The sequence below is a fragment of the Lontra canadensis genome, unplaced genomic scaffold, assembly GCF_010015895.1.
Source record: "Lontra canadensis isolate GAN:19392208 unplaced genomic scaffold, GSC_riverotter_1.0 scaffold89, whole genome shotgun sequence".
NCBI lineage: Eukaryota > Metazoa > Chordata > Mammalia > Carnivora > Mustelidae > Lontra > Lontra canadensis.
In genome coordinates this window covers 5,610,200-5,630,307 of record NW_022631083.1, presented here as the reverse complement: position 1 = coordinate 5,630,307, position 20,108 = coordinate 5,610,200, and the positions used below count along the sequence as shown (strand labels likewise).

Genomic DNA, 20,108 nt, shown 5'->3' with positions numbered 1-20,108 from the left:
TCTCTGCATGGGCCAAGGTCAGACATGGCCAGGCACGGACACTGAGTAGGGATCCTGGGGTGGGCGTGCAGGGGGGAGACTGCAGAATGGAGACCCCAGCCTGGGGTTGGGGGTTACAGCTGCCAGGCTCCAGAGACACCAAGACACCAACCCCATCCCCCAATCTAGAAGCTCAGAAGAGAGGAGGACATGGATGCAAATCCTGCTGAGCAGGGAGGGTAGGGAATTGAGAGGATCTGAGAATTGTGGGGGAAGGAAGTGTGTGAGTCAGGGTTTAATGCCTGGCACTTTCAACCCTTCCATTGTTCCCATGATCGTCCTTGGATTCTTAGACATACCAGTGGGCAGTCGGGGAACATCATGGAAATAAATCAAGGCTTCTGGGTGCATCCTTGGGGGCCTCATTAAGCTCCCCCCAGTGTGTTTCTCCCCATGGCACAGTCTCTTTGGATGCAGCCTGGGCTGTGTGGGGCCACACCCGGGCCGGGAGGAGCCGGAGGATCCGGTCTGCCCTGTGGTGGTCTCTGTGACCTCCACGCGGAGGCAGTACTAGCAGGTGTCAGAGTCCACCGTGACCAGCCAAGAGCAGACTCCGCCTCCTGCCTCCCTACCTGGATTTTTGTTTTAGACAGCTGCACCTCCGGCTTCCCTGGGAGCCAGCACCTGGATGTGCTCGAGGTCACCAATGCGACTGAGGTTACCAGTGAGTCGCACGTGGCAGGGGTGCAGGGATGCGGGGGAAGAGCGGTTCCAGACACAGTCCCCGCCCTGTCTCCTGGCTGCTTCCTGCTCTTCCTGCCTGAATGCAGAAGCGAAATCCGGCCAGGGGTGGCCGCCTGGTGACTAAGGATGGCAGAGCCCAGAGCTCAAAGGAGTCTGGGACCCTGATGACCCCAACCCTTGACAACACCACCAGCCCTGTCTGCTTCTGGCCTTGTTCTTTTTTTTTTTTTTTTTTAAGATTTTATTTATTTATTTGACAGACAGAGATCACAAGTAGGCAGAGAGGCAGGCAGAGAGAGAGAGGAGGAAGCAGGCTCCCTGCTGAGCAGAGAGCCCGATGCGGGGCTCGATCCCAGGACCCTGAGATCATGACCTGAGCCGAAGGCAGAGGCTTAACCCACTGAGCCACCCAGGTGCCCCTGGCCTCATTCTATGAGAAAACAAAACTCTTAGCACGTGAAGTGGCTGTGGTCGATTGTGTTCAGTGGCAGCGGAACAGAATCCCAAGTCCCAAAGCTGGTGGGGACCCATCAGAAATGAGGGCCCCCTGGTTACCTACGGCTGCTCCGGGTCAGATCTGGCTCTCGGAACCCTGCACCTGCCGCCGCCCCGACCGCACATCCCAAAGCCTGGTTCGGGCGCACAGCCCCTCCCTGAAGCTGCCAGGAGCTGTGAGCCGTGCCCACCCTCTCCGGTTCTGCTCGTTTAGCCACGGCTCCCTCACCCCTGCGAGGCACTTTTATGAAGGACTTCCGTGTGAGCTCAGTCCTGGGCAGAAAGGGGGACAGTCCAGCAAACCTTTACCTCTGTCCTGCCCTCCACAATGGTCAGACTTCACCGTCTCCCCGTGATCTCAGGACAGCCCTAGGTGACCGGGCAGTTGCTGTTTGCTCCACCCCAGGCATAGATGAGGCAACAGTTGATGAAGTGACTGGTGAATGGTGGAGACAGAACTGGAACCAGGTGGTCCTGACCTGTGGTTCTCAAAGGAGGGTTCCCTGAGCTCACGGCCCAGTCGCTGGGCACTGCACGACAGGCCAATCCCAGGTCCTACTCCAGCCCCATTGAATTAGGATCTGGGGGGAAGGTATATAGGAATCTGCATCAGCAGGCATCTCCCACAATCCTGGGATGATTCTGGTGTACCCCAAAGCCCAGGGACTTCTCTCTTCGCTGCGCTGCCTCCCCAGTGTGAGGGTCAGACCTGGTTCCAGATGCTAACTCTGAGCCAAGCCCTTCTGGAAATGGAGGTTCTCACTGGGGAAGCCATGAAAATCCCAGCGCTTGGGCTGAACTTCTGAACAATGAATACCAAATCTCTACGGTGGCTCCCGGGCCATTGGCAATTTTTAAAGTTCCTCAGGTGGTTTCAAGGCTGAGAGCCAGCTGTCCCCACACTGCCTGGGTCCCTCTCAAACAAACAGGCACCAGTATCCCCTGAAAAGCTGTTCAAGACTGGTGACCAGGCTCTGCCCCCCAAGTGTCTAAATCAGCAGGTCTTAGGAGGGCCCAAGAATTTGTATTTTCGATTTCTCAGGTGCTGCTGCTGGGGGACTGCATTCTGGGACCGACTGGAGTAGAAAAAAGAACGAGCAGAGGGAAAGCTAAGAAATGTTCCACTGAGCCATTTTGTTCTGACCTGTTCTATCGAGCAGGACCCACCTGGTCTTGTTTTCCTAAGTGTTAGTGTGGCTCCCCAGGGATGGGTTCTCCCAAATCCACCTGCTGAGGATGGGAATCTGTCTCTTGTAACATAATTACAGCATATAGATGGAGAATTGGGTCCCACACCCGGGGCCCTCAGGGATGGCTGGGCAAGTTGTGCACTGCACAAACCCAGGGGCCATCAGGACTGTCGGTGTGAGAGCGGTTGCCTCCCAGTATTGTCAAGCCCAACAGGCTTCCTGCTGAAAGCTCCAAGTGTCACCATGGAGATTTCCACACAGTGCCTCAGAAATTGTGTGCCGGCCTTGACTTTACCTTGTCTGCCCTGTGCCCCTCCGTTGTGGGTACCAACCCCGGGGCGACAGGGGCTGGGACCGATCCGGCTTGTGTGTGTCAGGGGGGGGCCTCTCTCCTACACGGGCTCACCAGACACCCCCTTCTAGAAACGGGTTCTCCCGGAAGCCCAGCTGAACCCTGGCACAAGCCACTCTGTGTGCTGAGGCCAGACCACATGGTCTCCCTCTGCTGCCACTTCAGGCTGCTGATTATCCCTCCTCCACAAGGAGATAAACCTGCTTGAGGAATTTGTTTTTTCTGACAACAACGCGTTCCACAGACTGCAGGCTGAGTCACCAGCGCCCGTTTCCTCTGAGCGCCACCCCCCCTCCGCGCACCCCACCCTCACCCCCACCCCACCCCCACACCCTGTGGCTTGTTTGGGCTTCTCCCTTTCATGAGGCACTTCCCGGCCCAACATACGTGTCCTGGGTGTTTCTGTCTTGTGATTGGGGCCCAGCTGCCACTGCATTCCTTCCGTGACACTTGGCCAGTGTGGGTGGGTAGCCATGAGTGGGCTGGGGGGATCTTATCAGAGGATATTCTATTTGGGGCCCCGAGAGAGCTTGCCGGCCCCAGGGACCCACTGCCTACCAGCTTGCTTCTCTGCAGGGAGAGAAGGCAGGTGGGCAGGGCACCCAAGGGAGGGAGCATCTAACTCACCCCGGGGAGGGGGGAGGAGGGGACGGGGCCTTTGCCAGGTATGAAGTAGTTGGGGAAAGAATGTCCAAGCCAGCTGATGCCTCCCACATTTCTGTCTCCCGCCTGGCCCTCTCCCCTGAACTCTGGGCTTATAAATCCGCTCCCCAGACCAGCACTCCTGAGTTCCACCCCCAAAGCTACTCCTCCTAACTCCTCAGCAACTCTGTCCTTTCTTAGCTCAGGCCAACTGTGACGACGTCCTTGACTCCTCTATTTCTCTTACTGCTTATATCCAAAGCCTGGGCAAATTCTACTTGCCTTTGCTTCTGCACACCTGCGTGTGATGGTGTGACTGTGAGATGTCACCAAAGGCTCTGGCTAGGACAACAAGGGCACCGTGAGAAGCCCCCCTTCTCAGCCTCTCCCTCAAGACAGAAGAACCTGCAGTCACAGGGCAGGGGCAGCCTACGGGGACATTCACGGTCCTGAGAGGGGACAGAGGGCTGGTGACATCTTTTGTGAAGGCCTACACATGGGGCAGGGCCTAAAGTAGTGCCACCTCCACAGACTTCCTGAGAATGACCCCTTGGGCTGCTGTGCTTGGGCCAAGAGGACCACCTTTGCCAGACCTTGTTCTGGTGCCCCAGGCTGGGCAAGGCTGATGGCGGGCAGGCCCCCTTGGCCTCAGCCAACTAGCCGAAGCCTAGCCGGGTGCTAACAGAATGATGTCTGTCTCATTAAAGCCAAGTCCCACATTTCACTCCACCCCAGGTTGGGAAGCAGGAGTGTCAGAGGGAGGAGGCACACAGCCCGGGTCCCCTGGCAGCCGCTGAACGTTCAGAGCTGCCACCAGCTTCAATTAGTTGCTGCTGCCTTTAATTTCATGTCGAGAAGCCACGGGTGATGGAAAAAGAAATTGGTCCCATGGGCAGAACGCTTTTCCGATATGCATTTATTAGCAGAGCTTCTGAAAGTGTCACGAGCCGAATGTGAGGCAGCTGCCTCTGGAAGTGAGACCCACATGCGGGGTGAGAACAGTGGTTTGGAGATCAGGAGGAGAGACGCTTGGTAAAAGACTTCTGTTAGCAAGGGACTTCTCTCTTAAGGTTGGGAACACGGCTGCAACTCTATTCCTGCCCTGGCAGCCTCCTGACCTGTCCCTCCTTTCAAATCTAGCAGTGCTCCTCCAAACAGCTGTTCTCCAAATCGCGAGCGAGCCTGGGAATTTTGGTACAGGTGCACCTTGCTTCACACAACCGATGTTAATTACATTTGTTATAAATCAAGTGCCATTTTAAGTGCACCACGATGGTTTGATATTTTAAGATGAATCTGCAGCAAACCATTTTCAAAGGCTTTCAGAGCCAGTTATACTCAAGTTCATGTCTCCTCTCCTGAAAGCAGCCTGGAAAACGTGGCTGGGACATTTTATGATTCACACCATCACAGACATTCACAAGTGGAAGGCAGCTCAGACATTTTCACTGTGGTTTCCAAATGCCACCTCCCAACCCTTTCAGCCATGGAGCTCCCTTTCCAAATGAAATCGTATCCAGAAGCTGAGTGAACAGGACAGGGGAGAGGGGGTGCAGATTCAGGTGAATCAAGGTGGAGAACTCAAAGCCCCTGCTGCCTAACATTTCATACAACTCCCTGTGTTCATAGGCTACTAGCACCTAGCATCCCTAGCACCCTAGTCCCTAGCACCCCATGGACTCCTCAGTTTGAAAGCATTGCTCTCAAAGGGCCATGATAATTCTCTCTTACCTTCAGTTCTACCTCCAAGAGTCTAGATCCTCCTGCTGAAGCACAAATGTTTAGCACGGCTTCGTTTATGACAGCAATTTTTTAAAAAGCAAATTTAGCTCCCTGCCCTCTGCATGGTCGGTGGAAAATACAGGAAGAACCTAGACTTCTACCCTTGCTTGCCAGTAGTGAGGCATCCATCTCCCTCCCTTTGGGGTAGTACCAGTGGAGACCTAATGGAGAATTGGAATTCCCACCCTGGACCAGCAGTCACATGATATCCCTCCCCTCGAGTCTTAATAGAAGCCAAGTTGGGGGACCTAGACTTCTATCTCTACCTGGTGGTAGTGCAACAGCATTCCTACATTTGCTGCTGGAGCAATCTCAGAAGAAGCCAGCTAAAATCAAAAGCTTAAATAGGATCCAGAATTTCACAACATAATACCCCAAATGTCCAGATTTCAATTGGAAATCACTTATTATATCAAGGACCAGGAAAACCTTAACTAGAAGGAAAGAAGACAATCCATACATGCCAATAACGAGATGAGAGATGATCTGACAAGGATTTTAAAGGTTTTTTTTTTTTTTTAAGATTTTACTTATTTATTTGACAGACAGAGATCACAAGTAGGCAGAGAGGCAGGCAGAGAGAGAGGAGAAAGCAGGCTCCCTGCTGAGCAGAGAGCCTGATATGGGGCTCGATCCCAGGACTCTGGGATCATGACCTGAGCTGAAGGCAGAGGCTTTAACCCACTGAGCCACCCAGGCGCCCCCTGACAAGGATTTTAAAGCAGCAAGCCTAAAAATGCTTCAGTGAGCAAATTATAAACACATTTGAAATGAATGAAAAAATAGAAAAATCTAAGCAAAGAAATAAAGAAGTGCCAAGGGAAGGGGTGCCTGGGTGGCTCAGTTGGTTAAGTGTCCGATTCTTGATTTCAGCTTAGGTCATGGTTTCAGGATCTTGAGATTGAGCCCCATGTCAGGCTCCATGCTCAGTGGGGAGTCTGCTGAAAATTTTCTCCCTCTGCCCCTCCTCCTGCTTGTACATGCATGAACTCTCTCTCTTTCTCAAATAAGTAAAATTTTTAAAAAGTGCCAAATGGAAATGTTAAAACCAAAAAATCCAATAATCGGAATAAGAAACGCAGTGGAGATTGCAGAATGGAGAGGACAGAAGAATCAATCAATGAACTTGAAGATAGAAGAGTAGAAATGACCCAATCTGAACAACAAAGGGATCATAGATGGAGGAAAAAAAACTGTGCAGAGCCTTAGGTTCTGTGAGATTATAATAACAACAGCAACAAACAACAAAATCTCACATTTATGACATCGAGGTCCCAGAAGGAAAGGAGGAAGCAGGCTGAAATTAAAAAATACTTGAAGAAAAAATAGCTGAAAACTTCCCAAATTTGGCAAAAGACTAAATATATCGATTCCAGAAGCTGATCAAGTCTTAAAAAGGATAAACTCAAAGAAATCTTAGTATAGACACATTATAGTGATACATCTGAAAACTAAAAACTAAGGAAAAATCTTGAAAGCAGCAAGAGAGAAATTACACCTACTTATAGGAGAAAAACAATTCAAATGATAGTAGATTTCTTATTAAACCCCCCCCCCCACAAAAACAAACTAATACCCAAGGACACCAAAAAGAAGTGTCACTACATTTTCCAAGTGCTAAAAGGAAAAGGTTACAACCCAGAATTCTATATGCAGCAAAATATCCTTCAGGAATTAAGGGGAAATCAAGACACCTTAAGTGAAAAAAAAACTCAGAAAATTTGTCACTAGAGACCTAAAGGAATGACTAGAGGAATTTCCCTAAACAGAAAGGAGATGGTAAAAGAAGGAATCTTGGAACAATAGGAACAAAGAAAGAATAATGAAAATATAAGCAGATACAATACATTCTCCTTCCTCCCCTGAGTGTTCTAAATTGTGTTTGACAGTTAAAGCAAAAGTACTAACACTGTCTGATGCAGTTCTACATGGATATAGAGAACATATGTAAGAAAATTATATTATGAACAGGGAGTGGTAAAGAATTGAAAGGAAAGAACAGTTTCTAAACTTCCTCCTAACTGGTAAGATGTCAACACCAGTAGACTATGATAAGTAAGATAGATACAATGTAATAACTAAAGGAACCACTAAAACAGCTACACAAAGAGATTGACAAAAATACTGCAGATAAATCAAAATGGGATTCTAAAAAATGTCCAAGTACCCACTGGAAGACAGAAAGAAGACAATAAATAAAAACCAGAGACCGCAAATAGAAAACAAAAATTAAATGACAGTCAAGACCTTGCTGGTCAATAATTACATTAAACGTAAGTGTTCTAAATGCACCAATTATAAGACAGAGATTAGCAGAGTGGATTTGACCAATTGACCAGACTTATGCTGTCTACAAGAAGCTCACTTCAACTATAATGAGTTAAGTAGGTTGAAAATAGAAAGATAGAAAAAGACACTGTTGTGCAAACATTACTTAAAAGAAAGCAATTAATACCAATTGCTTGGGCCCTATAAATAACAGGAACTCTTGTTCATTGTGGGAATGCAAAATGGTATAGCCAGTTTGGAAGACATGCAGTTTCTTACAAGGCTAAACATGGTTTTACCATACAATCCACAATAATGCTCCTAGTTATTTACCCATAGATTTGAAAATCTATGTCTATACAAAAGCATGCATGTGGATGTTGATAGCAGTTTTATTCATAATTGGCAAAAACTGGAAGCAATCATCATGTCTTCAATAGGTGAATAGATAAGCCTTGGTACATCCAGACAATGGAGTACTATTCCGTGATACAAGAAATTTGTTGTAAATCCACAAAAAAATTGGATGAATCCTAAATGCACATTTCCAATTTGAAATAAGTCAATTTGAAAAACTGTGTAATCTCATATATATGACTTCTGGAAATGGAAAAATTGTAGATACAGTAAACAGATTGCTGATTGCTGGGGTTTTGAGTGGGAGGAGGGTTGAATAGGTGAAGAACAGGGTATTATTTTTAAGGCTAAGAAAATATTCTGTAGAAAACTGTAATGGTGGATTTCTGACACTGCATTTATCAAAATACATTGAACTTTACAGCACAGAGTGATCTTTAATGTATGCAAATTTTTGAAAATCATTTAGGAGGTCAAGAGATCCCAGGATGGAAGGCAGAATGTGACAAAACATTATAATTCTATTACAAATGCATGAAACAGCATCTCTGAAGGGGATGAGGGAGAAGGCACTGACCTAAATCAGTTTGGGAGTGAATGGAAATTGTATCACCAAAAGCAGTAAGAACTGTATACAAGCACTGTACTTTAATTGATCAGGTTGTTTCCCACAGCGGTATGGGTTAAACAGTCTAAAACAAATATACATGAATACTAGAACTGAACAATTAAGTGAATAAATAGGTGGATGTTGGAATTCAAGTTTCTCACTGATGGAATGGGACATTACAGACAAGCAAAGGGAGAAGGCTAGCATGATCCATGGGGTGATAGATTAGAGTTGGAAATACCGGTGTGAAATCATGTTTAACTTAATATAAATACAGATGCACAAATAGAACTATTTATAGAGATGTGTGTGTATACACACAGATTAGTATGAATAAGTTACAGGGATGAAAAATAGAACATAGGGAATACAGTTGATAATATTGTCATAAAGTTGTATGGTGACGGATGGTAACTACGCTTATCGTGGTGAATGTTGCATATGTTTTAAATTACCAGTTCACTATGTTGTCCCCCTGAAACTAATACAACATTGTATATTGACTATACTTCAATTTAAAAAAAAAAACCCGGTTTTATACACACACAGACTTCCCTATTCTCTCAGCCAAGAGAGCCCAGAAGCATTGACATCCTGGGAGCACACCTAGTGCCCAGATCTTGGCTTCGAATACCATTCTCCAGTGAAAGGAAAAAGAGTACCCTGGAGGAATAGCCAATTTTACAACTGGGCAGGGAATATACTAGGTGATCCTTACTTTCTGTAAGGCCAGAAAGTAAGGAAGTACTGAACACCAAATTAACAGAAAATAAAACACAATGATGGGAGTTTGGCAAAGGTACACAAGAGGCAACTGAAAGGGCTCCCAAGAATTAAACTGGAACAATTTGAGCAAAAAAGTAAATTAGTCTTATAACCCAGAATCTAAAATAAATATCCTTGAGGCCATACAGCTATAATAAGAATTGAATACAGGACATCTGGGTGGCTCAGTCAGTTAAGCTTCTGATTCTTGATTTTCAGCTCAGGTCATGATCTCAGGGTCATGAGTCCCATATTGGGCTCTGCACTGAGCACAGAGCCAGCTTAAGGGTCTCTCTCTCCCTCTCTCTCTGCCTCTCCTTCCCTTTCTCACTATCTCTCTCTCTCTCTCTCTTAAAAAAATGGAATAAATAAACAGAGAATATAAAGAAACATCTCAAGCAGAAGAATTCTAAATAATTTGGAGATAACTCGGTCCTCGAGGAGGTGGAACATAAATTTCCACTCCTTAGCTGTGTACTGTGCATAGTGATTTCCTTTTCAAAGAGGACAGTATGGAAAGGGAGTACCTGACAAACATGATCTCAGCCAGGTGATCAAGGTTAACATCAATGACAAATCATGTTGATAGTATGTACCGTTTATATGGTATGATGAGAATAGTACTTTATCTTCAAGGTCTTCCTCTCCAAACTCATAATCCTAGTCTAATTATGAGAAAAGCATCAGACAAATCTCAATTAAGGGACATTCTATAGTATATCTTACTGGTACTCCTCAAAACTGTCAAGGTCACTAAAAACAACAAAGGTCTGAGAAACTGTCACATCTAAGAGAATCCTAAGGAGACATTATGACTAAATGTAATGTGGTAACCTGAATGGAAAATGCCAGACAGGAAAAAGACATTCACTAAAAACTAAGGAAATCTGAATAAAGTATGGACTTTAGTTAATAATAATGTATCAATGTAGGCTCGTTTACTTGTGACAATTATACTACACTAATTTAAGATGTTAATAAGGAAAACTGGGCATGGGATATATGGAAATATTCACAACTCTTTTGTGACTCTAAATCTATCAAAAAATCAAAAGCTCATTTTTAAAAAGAAAGCAGGAGTGGTTGTCTTGATATCAGATAAAGTATACATCAGAGTGAAGGAATTTACCAGGCATAGAGAAGGACATTACATAGGGATAAAAAGGGAAATCCCCCAAGAATACACAATAATCCTAAATGTTTCTGCACCAAACAACAGAGCTACAAAAATGTGAAGCAAAAACTGAGAGAAGTGACTAGAAAACAGACAAATTCATAATAATAGTTGGAGATTTTTGCACTCTTCTCTCAAGAATTGATAGCACAACTGGAATTCAGCAGCATAGGAAAGCACAACATTATTGACTGAGAGGATCTCATGGATACTTATAAAGCATTTAATTCCACAAAGAGCAGAATATACATTATTATCAATAGTCCATGAAACAGATGTTTTATATCCAGGGTCATAAAATAAACCTCAATAGAACTAAAAGAATTGAACCTACACAGAATGTGTATTCTAGCCACAATGGGATCAAACTATGAATCAATAGTTTGATAATAGAAAGATAACAAGAAAATCTCCAGATATTCGAAAACTAAACCCACACTTTTAAATTATCCATGGGTCAAACAAGAAATATCAAGGAAAAAAACTTTAAATATATTGAACTAAATAAAAATGAAAATATAATATGTCAAAATTCATGGTATACAGCTAAGGTAGTGCTCAGAGGAAAATATATGGCATTAAATGCTATATTAGATGAAAGGATAAGTCTCAAATCAATAATCCAAGGTCCTATCTCAAAGACTAATAAAAAGAGTAACAAAAATAAACCAAAGTGAGAAGAAAAGAAATTATTAGGTTATGAGCATAAATCAATGGCATTGAAAAGAGAAAAATGAGAGAAACTCAATGAAACCAAAAAAGCTGATTCTTTGAAAAGATCAATAATTGACAAGTTTCTAGCAAGACTGACAAAGGAAAAAAAGATACAAATTAATAATATCAAGAACAAAATGGGAAATATCACTATGAAAGGGAAATAAACACTATAGACGTCAAAAGGATAATAATGGGATAGCATGAACAATTCCAAAGATATAAATTTGACAACTTAGAGAAGTGGACCAATTTCTTGAAAAGCAAAAATGACCACAACTCATCCATATGTGAAATAGATCATTTGAATAGTCCTGTAACTATTAAGAAAAAGAAATTCTTAATTTTAAAATGCCTCAAAAAGGGATTTCCAGACTAAGATAGTTACACCACAGAAGTCAAACCCTTAAAGAATTAACACCATTTCTACACAATCTCTTCCAGAAAACAAAAGAAGAGGGAACACTTCTGAATTCATTTTCATAAAATGAAAGTAGTATGAAGATAATATTACTCTGATACCAACACCAGACAAAAACAGTATAAAAAAATAAAACTGCAAAACTAAGGTCACTCATGAATACAGTTGCAAAACTTTAGCATATGGAATTCAGCAATTTAGGAAAAGAATTATACATCATGATCAAATGTATGTCCCAGATATGCAAGGCTGATTCAGTATTCAACTATCAATCAATGTAGTTCACCATGTTGTAAGCTAAAGAAGAAAAATCATATGATTATATCAATGGACTGAGAAGACACATTAGACAAAACACAATACCCACTCATAATTTGATTAAAAAAAAAAAAAGAACCCTCTCAGCAAGCTAGGAATAAAATTCAGGGTTTTTTTTTAGATTTATTTATTTATTTTAGAGAGAGAAAAAGAAAGAGAAAGAGAGAGAGAGCAAGCAGGGGGAGGAGCAGAAGGAGAGGAAGAGAGAGTTTTAAGCAGACTCCTCTCTGAGCGGGAAGCCCGATGTGGGGCTCGATCTCATGAACCTGAGATCATGACCTGAGCTGAAATCAAGAGTCAGAGGCTCGACCTACTGAGCCACTCAGGCACTCCCCTCCCTCAGTTTACTAAAAAGCACCTACAGAATACCTATAGCTGATACTATACTTAACCCACAACTGAATACTGGGGATAAAGCAAAGATGTCCACTCTTATCACTCTTAATGTAACATAATACTGGAACTCCTATCCACTGCAATAAGGCAAGAAAAGGAAATAAAAGGCATACAATTTATAACGAAAGAAATAAAAGTGTCTGCAATCTAAGAATATTAAATAAAAGTGACACAGCTTAATTGCACACAAAAAATAAAAATGTACTTATTTATAAATGACATAGAAAATCCCAAGGAATCTACAAAAAACCTTTTAGAGCTAATAAGTGAGTTCAGAAAGGTTGCAGGATCCAAGATAATCATACAAAAATCAAATGTATTTCTATATACCGGCAGCATTAGCAACTAAAAATACAGCACAATTTACAATTGCTCAGAAAAATGAAATCCTTATATGCAGATTTAACAAAGCATAAAGACTTACATACTGAAAATTATAAAACTCTGATGAAGAAACCAAAGATCTAAAAAAAATAAAATAAAATAAAAATGGAGAAACAGACCAGATTTATGGGTTGAAAAATTCAACATAGTAAAGACATCAGCTCTCCCCCATTTTAAACACAGATTCAATACATTCTTATCAAAAAACCCTTACAAAGATTTTTTTTTGTAGGTACTGACAAAATTATTCTAAAATGTATACGAAAAGCAAATGAACTTCTAAGAATAGCTAAGACAATTGTGAAAAGAAAAGAGTAAATTATGAAAAAGAAGAGTAACCAAGACTGTGCAATACTGGCAGAGAAATAGACAAATAGATGAACAGAACACAACAGAGAACCCAGAAATAGACTCACACAAAAATGTCCAACTGATTTTTAACAAAGATGTGAAAGCGGATCAATGGAGGAAGGGTAGCCTTTTCAACAAACGGCACTGGGGCAGTTGAACATGTATAGGCAAAAAGTGAACTTGGACCCAAACTTCACACCTAATTCAAAACTGATCATGGACTTCATGTAAAATGTAAAACCCTAAATCTTTTAGGAAAAAAATACGAGGAAATCTTTGGGGTTTAGGGTGAAGCCACAAGTTCCTAAGCTTGACACCAAAAGCACAATCTATAAAGGGAAAAAACTGGTAAATGGGATTTTGTCAAAATTTAAAATTCTGCTCTATACTGTATGCTGTTAAGAGAAAAGACCAGCTAGAGACTGGGCGAAAATATCTGGAAACTACATATCTGACCAAGAATTGGCATCTAGAAGAACATACAAAGAATTCTCAAAACTTAACGGTAGAACAAAGGAAAACAAAAGCCAATTAGAAAATGATATGAGGAGACCTTGCACCAAAGATGCTTGACATCATTAGGCATCAGGGAAATGTGAAGAAAACCACACTGAGGTATCACTACTTACCTGTTAGAATGACTGAAATAAACAACAGGAACAACACTGAATGTTTTTTTTTTATTTATTTTTTAAAGATTTTATTTATTTATTTGACAGACAGATCATAAGTAGGCAGAGAGGCAGGCAGAGAGAGAGAGAGAGAAGGAAGCAGGCTCCCTGCTGAGCAGAAAGCCTGACGTGGGGCTTGATCCCAGGACCCTGAGATCACGACCCGAGCCGAAGGCAGAGGCTTTAATCCACTGAGCCACCCAGGCGCCCCAACACTGAATGTTAATAAATGAAACGTTAGTAGGGAAATTGGATCACCGCTCTGGAATTCAGTTTGGTAGTTTCTTACAGAACAAAACATGCAGTTACCACACGACTCCCTATTTGCAGTTTGGGGGCATTTATCCTAGAGAAATTAAATCGCTATTTCCACAAAAACCCGGACACAAATGTTTGTAACAGCGTCATTGGTAATATCTCCAGACTGTAAGCAAGTGGCTGCCCTTGGACCATGAACGATTAAACAAACTGGCAGATCCGTCCTGGGGAGCAGTACTCAGCCGTAAAAAAGAACGAAATACTGATGCTTCCAACAAGCAGCGTGAGTGTTCAGGGAAAGATGCTAAGTGGAAAAAAACCAATCTCAAACGTGCTCCCATTTATACAGTAAAATTGTAGAAATAGGAGCTCGGTGCATGATTGCCAGAGATAAAGGACGAGGGACGCGGAGAGTTGGGGTGAGGATGGGAGGGAAGTAGGTAGGGCTAAAAGAGGACAACAGGAAGGTCCCTTGTGGTGATGGAAATCTTCAGCATCTTGATCGTTGCTACCAGTGACAATATCCTGGTGATGACATTGTGCTGAGTTTTGAAAGACGCCATTGGGGAGAAACTGTGTGAGGTGTACGTGGGATTTCTCTGTGGTATTTCTACAACTGCACATGAATCTAAAATTATCACAAAACAAAAACATCAATAATAAAAAAATTTTTAAGGGAAATAGTTAAAATGTCTACTGTGAAGAGCCTAGCTAAACAGACTCTGGGTCATTTCCCTGCTGCGAGGTAAGCATCAAATGAAGGAGCATCAGATCCGTTGGATGAAAACAGCAAGGCACAGAATATGTATACGGGATTCTTTTTTGGACAAAACATGATAAAATTTAAATTTTTCATAAATGCATAGAAAAGGTGTGGGCAGATGCATCGTAAAGCATTCACAGAGATTGCTTGCAGGGAAAAGCATGGGTTGGGAGACACGCTTTCACTTTTGACAACAAACTTATGCGAAACAAACAAGACTTCATTTTGTAGATTAAGACATTGACGTTTCTCAGAGGTGAAAGCAGTGGCCAAGGTCACCAAGCTGGAAAGAGCTTCAGGGCTTGGCTCTGAACTCAGACCTTCTGACTCGAATCCAGAGAGGCTGAGGCAGGAAATCGGCAGGACGGTTCCTCCAGGCGTGCTGCTGTGCACTGGACTGTCCCCAGATAAGGAGGTCTCCGGAGAGGAAGAGCCTGGGACAAAGAAGATCTGCGCGGATGTGGAGAACAGGAAATGGCGCCAGCTGGGGTTTTCCCAGCCTCCCAAGGCAAGCAGCACCAGGAACCCAGCAGAAGGGCAGGCGGGCCAGGAGCGTGGACCTCGGGAGCCGCCCAGCCGCTGTGTCCGGCTCTGTGCACGGTGCTGGGCAGCCGCAGTCCCCACTCTCCAGGATCTCACCATCCAGGCAGGAGGCCCTCTGCATTCAGGTCACCGGGGTGGAATGAGATCCTGAAATCACAGCTGCTGGAGGCCCCAGGGAACCTCAGAGGAAAGGCCATGTTTGACTGGGTCCCTGAAAAGACATGAGCAAGAGTGAGCTATGTAGAGAGGAAAAGAAGTGCCTTTCCAAGTGGGAAAGCATGAGCGTGGATCAAGGCATGCAGGGAGAGGGTCCACCTGGGGCTGAAACCAGAAGTGGGAGCATGCCGCCCACAGTAGGCTTGGGGTCCCATGTTGACCTTCTCTTATTCTGCAGGTGGGTTGGGAGCCATGGGAGGTTTGTGAGCAGGAGGGTCACAAGGTCAGTGTGTGTTTCTGGAAGTGAGTCTGGCAGCTGGGTGGAGGGGAAGGGGTAGAGGCGCCGGGAGGGCCTGTGCTGTAGCTGCTAAGGAGCCCTTGTGATGTGGAAGAGGCCAGGGAATCAGAAAAACAGGAGTGGTTTTGAGAAATACATTTGAAATATATCTGGAAAATACTTTGCAGGCTGTATAAACAGGACTGGGTATGGGGAACCTGTGTTGATTTTTGGTTACCCAGCAGCCATGTCCCCCGTCTCTGCTCACAGAGCCATGATTTCCTTTGTGACATCCTGGAGAGGTTCTCAGCCAAGGGCCCTTCTACAACCCAGGCTCCACCATCTTTAAGTCATGTCCTAAGGATTTGACTCTTGAGGCGGGGAGCAGATGTGAATGGCCCCCTCCCAAGGGCCTTGATGATGGGTGGGCTGTAGCCGTGTTGGAGACAGGATGGAATCCCTTGGTTTTCAGTTCAAACCACTCTGAGAAGATTCTTTAGAAATTCTCCTGGGTCTTGTGGGCTTCTTTCTTCATTCTTTCTATGTGGTCTGATTTCTGCTAGGTTTTTGAATCCTCTATTAACGCTGACTCATTCGCTTGACACACATAAATCAAAAGTTAAAGAGTTGGGGCGCCTGGGTGGCTCAGTGGGTTAAAGCCTCTGCCTTCAGCTCAGGTCATGATCTAGGGGTCCTGGGATCGAGCCCCGCATCAGGCTCTCTGCTCAGCGGGGAGTCCGCTTCTCCTTCTCTCTCTGCCTGTCTCTCTGCCTCTTTGTGGTCTCTCTCCGTCAAATAAATAAGTAAAATCTTAAAAAAAAAAAAAAAAAAAGTTCAAGAGTTGCCGTGGCCCAGTCTCTCAGACTCTGTCTCTGATGGTGGTTTCAAGGGAATGTTGTATCCATTCCACTCTTCAATACAAATGAATGAACCTATTTAAATATTTATGACAGCCAATTATCCCAGGTACCTGAACACACCTGAGTGGTAATGTCTCAGTCAACTTGTGGATGGCACTAGTTGCCACTAGGACTTGGACTGAAAGTTGCTCTGGTGAGGAAGGGACAGGAAGAGCAACAATGTTGCCTTTGGAAGAGCTCCGGTGCTGGGGAGGGGATTTAAGGGGGCTGAGGTGTATCGAATACATTCCTTGTGCCTAGAATTGAGCTAAGTGAACTAAAGGTCTCCCATAGATGATCTCAAGTTCTCACAACTACCCTGAGGGAGACAGGTCACTCTCTGGTTTTACAGATAAGAAGCCCAAGGTTTAGAAAGGTCAGAATTAGTAAGTGGCTGAGTGTGGGTAAGAATCCAGCGCGTCTGATATCGAAGGATGTACTTTCTACCCCCCACACAGATCCCCCATGCAAAGGAGGATTCGAGAGGAGAAAAGGCCATCTCGGGGTTCCAATTCCTGCTGCCCAGCCCAGGCACGGATGTCTAAAGCCCATCTGGGACAACCGAGCTTTTGCAGTGTACAAGAAAATGGTCGGGCTGAAGAAAGCCACTCCCAGATGCCTTCCTAAAGCGAGTTGTAATAAAAAGAAAGGGAGAAAGTGTGAGAGAGCCAGGCCTCCTGACTGCCAGGGTTCTGTCAAGCTGTTCCTGGCATCAAGAAATTCTGGCGGTGCCATTTTGATCTCAGGAACAGGACATATCCTTTTTCAGAGTGTCTGACCTGCTCACAATGTCTGTTCTCTGAGTGCTGAGCCTTTCCAGCCACCCTCCCACGAAGCCGTATCTAGACATACAACCCTGCCCCCAGCCCCCAGAGGGCTGGATCAGGCATGGACACTTAAATCAGGCTGTACTGATTGGTGCTTGGTGACAGAGGCTGGAGAGAGGAAACTCAGAGGCTCTGCAAAGACCATCTTCCATCCAACCGCATGTGACACAGAAGAACAGAGGCAGCCTGTGACAGAGACAGACAGGAAATCGTTTCCTGCGTTCTTGGCATCCTCCAGGCTTGGTTCCTACCTCTCCAGAGGCCCAATTGTTTGATTTCACCTTTGATTCCAAGGAAGCACCCAATTTCCTGCTAATAAATTTCATGGACTTGTTTGAAGTTGACTTCTGTCACTTTTGACAGAAAGTGTCCTGACAGTCCCAGCTGAGGAGGATGTATCCTTTTGAAATGCTAGACTTCTACTCCTCCAGGATCCTCCCCAAGGATGTCAGAGGGCCTAGGGAGAGAGGGGACCAGCCCAGCTGGGGCTGAACTCTTCATTCTGACATTAGGTGAAGAGAAACAGTTAAACTCCAAGGACATTTATCACAATAATTAAGCCCTATCAAAATTAAGCAGGCATCACTCTCCCTATGATAACTGAACCTTTCAATGTCAACTCCAAGGACTCATACACAGCTTCTGGGTGTAATTCATCTGTCGAGACTGTTCTGTATTAACCTACTAATCTATGTATGGCTAATGACTCAGGACTGCATGTTGACCTTGACTTCCCTCACAGGTTTTCATCATAGCTGCCTTTGCAAATAAAAAGCAGGGATAGCAGGTGAGTGGCTTGCCGTAACATTTTTTTCTCTTCACAACTGAAGTATACAAAGCATTCTGTTTCATCTTTTGCCTCAAAATTCCACAACCCTTCCTTGGATCTTTCCCCCAACTCAGGGAACCCATAGTCCCTGGTGCCAGCTTTCCCAAGCCCTCCACTGGGACAGGGACACACATTGCTTTTCTTCTTCTGTTGCTGACTCCCCAAGACCCAGTCATTTGTAGCACCGTATGCCCAACATGAGAATAGGCTCCCCTCAGGAGCTCTGACTCCCAGTATTGTCAGACTTTGCTGGGGAAGCCAGTGGTGGCAAAATAGAGTAGGGGATGGGAGGGCGGGGGAGGGACCAAGCTGGTCTGTGTCACCCTCTCTGGACCACTTTTGCAAAGGAGTGATCGAGGGGGCCATGCACTGCTGCTGCAGCAAGGAGCCTTCCCCTTTCCTTGTTTATTCCCCAGTGTGGTCACGGTACAGATGGTCCCCAGTAGCTGCGTTTTCCAGGGTTGGAGATCAAGGTACCAGTGCTGCTAGTGCTGCGACCAGAGGCCCGAGGACCACCCCGGGTTCCGTGTGTGTAACCTCAAAGCAAAGACTTCGCCTTTTATCGGAAGCCCCATGCAAATCACAAGCCTCCAAAGGCATTTATTAAGTCCCTGTTTCTTCTTTGTCTACTTCGATGCTAGACCAAAGAGCTTACATTTTTAAATTTCACGGACTGATTTATACCCTACCCATTTCCAAAACGGATGACAATAAAACCACAGGTACAGGATGGCCAGGAACATTGACTCAACAAAGGAGGGGAACAAAAGCAGAGAATTATACCCAGCCTCAGCCTTTCAGGAAGGAAGAAATCTAAGATTTCATTCTCTGGGTGTCTTTAAACTTCCCCAAGATGTAAGGGCGACTTTCATTTATTTCTGGAAAGCTCCTCCATCCCCCATCAGAAAGGTGCCCTCCCCTTTGTGGCTTCGCTCCGAGGGCCCATTCCCACTTGGAGGAATTGCTCTGTTGCAGGATGGCAGGCTGCAGCAGCCAAGGCCGAGGTGGGTTTGCTGCCCCTGTCACTTGTCACTTGGCAGTCTTCTGCATGGCCGGCAGCCTCTGCCCTGTGGGCTGCAGCCCAGGAAGCCTGGGTAGGATCGCACTTCTCAGCTGAGTCTCATGGCCTGGTTTGCTGTACATTTGCATCTCCCTAATGGAAATCAAGGGTGAAAGAAGGAGAGGGAGCATCCCCTCCCCACAATGGTGGTTCACTTTGCCCGGTACCACGGACCCCAAGATGAACACAACAATCTGTCTGCCCTCGAGGGAGGCAGGCAGAGACCCAAATAGGGTCCGGAAGTGAAAGGGGAAGGGGAAGGCGGTGGAAAGCGCTGAGTGTGGGCTTTGCAATGAGCCCACCCACCATGTGCAGAGTTCCTGCAGGAGCCCGGAGCCCAGGGACATCTGGTGGACAGGGGCACTGTGCGGGCATCGCCCACTTGGGCAGAGAGGCCACGGCGGTGGGGCGGTGGGGGGGGACCTTGTGGAAACTGCACTCCCTTCTGTTGACTCTCCCGGAACCTTCAAAACAGACACACGACTCTCTCTTGTGTCAGTCGGTAGAGCCTAACGAGATCCAAGATCCCGGAGAGGCCCACCCAACGCCACAGCTGCGTCCTCTGGTTCCATGGCGGTTGCCTGAAGGCAGGTGCACGGAACACAGGGTTCGAACTTTAGTTCTGCTGCCTGCTTCCTGGCTTCAGTGTCTTCCGACCTCCTTGGGTCCCCTTTTTCTTTACTTATCAGATGGGGATAAACAATAGCAGCTACCCAGGATCTTGGGAAAATAAATTAAGTTTAAAATACATGAAATAAGTCCCGTATATGTATGTACACACACACACACACACACACACACACACATGCAGTGAGCTCTGCATCCCCTCCCTGCAGAGCCTGGAGGGCTCCCTGCCTGGGGCGTGACTCAGGTTCTTACAGGA

The 20,108-nt window shown here is 45.2% G+C and overlaps 1 long non-coding RNA gene across 1 annotated transcript; it reads left to right on the top strand.

Moving 5' to 3' along the window:
* The first annotated feature begins 17,513 nt into the window (after positions 1 to 17,513).
* Positions 17,514 to 19,241, top strand: LOC116854229. The gene is made up of 3 exons (XR_004380117.1): positions 17,514 to 17,731; positions 18,079 to 18,123; positions 19,141 to 19,241. It is a non-coding gene; the product is annotated as an uncharacterized LOC116854229 (long non-coding RNA).
* Positions 19,242 to 20,108: the final 867 nt, after the last annotated feature.